Source organism: Alligator sinensis, unplaced genomic scaffold, assembly GCF_000455745.1.
Source record: "Alligator sinensis unplaced genomic scaffold, ASM45574v1 scaffold2026_1, whole genome shotgun sequence".
NCBI classification, from domain to species: domain Eukaryota; kingdom Metazoa; phylum Chordata; order Crocodylia; family Alligatoridae; genus Alligator; species Alligator sinensis.
This window is the reverse complement of record NW_005843660.1, coordinates 28983-30465: the sequence shown is the minus strand read 5'-3', so window position 1 is coordinate 30465 and position 1483 is coordinate 28983.

Genomic DNA, 1483 nt, shown 5'->3' with positions numbered 1-1483 from the left:
GAGGGTCCTGCCAGGAAGCCCCTGCCATGCGCCAGCTGAGAGGAGCTTCTGTGCGTGGAAGTGTGCGCGTCTCCGCCGGGGCGAGAGGATCCACAGCTCATGACACTTCCTTTCTTCCTGTTCCCAGCCTGTTCTCCCAGGGGCAGGGAGGAGCATGATGACTGAGCTTATGGCAGCTCAACATGCTTTGGGAGGACGGAGAGATGTCTTATTGTAAATCAGAGCCCAAAGGCCTCAATATCAATGTTCTCACAGTAACATCTCCCTTTAGATTCATTACAAGGGACCTCCTTGTGCATCCTTAGTGAAGAGCTCCCCCAAATGGCAAGCATTGCATTTACAGCCAGCTCTCACCCTGACTTGCCTGGGCGTACCAAATCATCCACAGTCATCAACAAAATAAGGTCCTGGTTGCTTATTTTGAGCCCTGACTCCTCTCACAGACTTGCCTCCCTGCAGACATTTAAATCCCCAGGGTTTTCTACACACGTCAATGGACCCCAGTGCCTCTGCAATCACCAAAACACTGTGATAGATGCAAGGAGAGGCAGGGAAATGGAGTCCATAACGTTGCACTGAGGGTGAACAGGGAGTCACTGATAATATTCAGATACTGCCTGTCAGCCTTGAGGTTCCTGTGGCATATGGGCTTAGATGCATTAAAACTACCAGAGGCGGCTCAGGTGGATCCTAGGGCTCACAGGTCTCAAACTCTTAAAATTGCAGGACTGGAAAGGACAATCCACAAGTCAAAGTAGCAGAGGGTCACTGTGCTGGAAACAGATGTGTGCCTTGAGATGTGGTTGATGTGGGACGACACTGTTTAGCACTGTTGGATAGTAGAGGATAAAGCACTATTCTGGGTGCTGGTTATTCACATATTGGGCAATGCTGGAAACCTCAGGTGCAGAGAGATCATTTTCTAGAAGACAGAGCTGTGGAGTGAGAAGAGAGTCATGTCTCTGGTAGCACCCAGGGAATTAATTAATTAGATTGATCTTTGAATAGTACCTTGGGCCTGTGGCGGGCCAGTAGGGGGCGCTCCTGCGTTGAGCCGCCCACCTCCCTGCGCCCGACCACCTTCCAGGCTCCGAGTGCCTCCCTTGGGGTGCCTCCCGTCCGGCCGACCCCTTCCCTGGAGCACACCCGCTAGCCTGGGGGTCCCGCTGCCACCATCCAAGGCTCTGGACTCACTTCTGGCTCTGTGCACCTTGGAAAACACAGGCCTGATCGTCCAATGGGTGCTAGACCCAGTATAAGCACTTGGGGCACTTCCCCAAGTCAGGGGCTGATTAGGAAGCCTCCCTTAGTCCACAGACCTCAGGGGCCTCCTTGGCATAATTTAGTCCCACCCCTCAATAAGTCTCCACACCGGTCACAAAGGAGAACTTTATTGATTACAGGGGTAGGGCAGAAACAGGGTAAAAGGTAGAGCAATATCATAGAAATCTTACAGGAATATCAAAGGAACCCCATAGAGCAA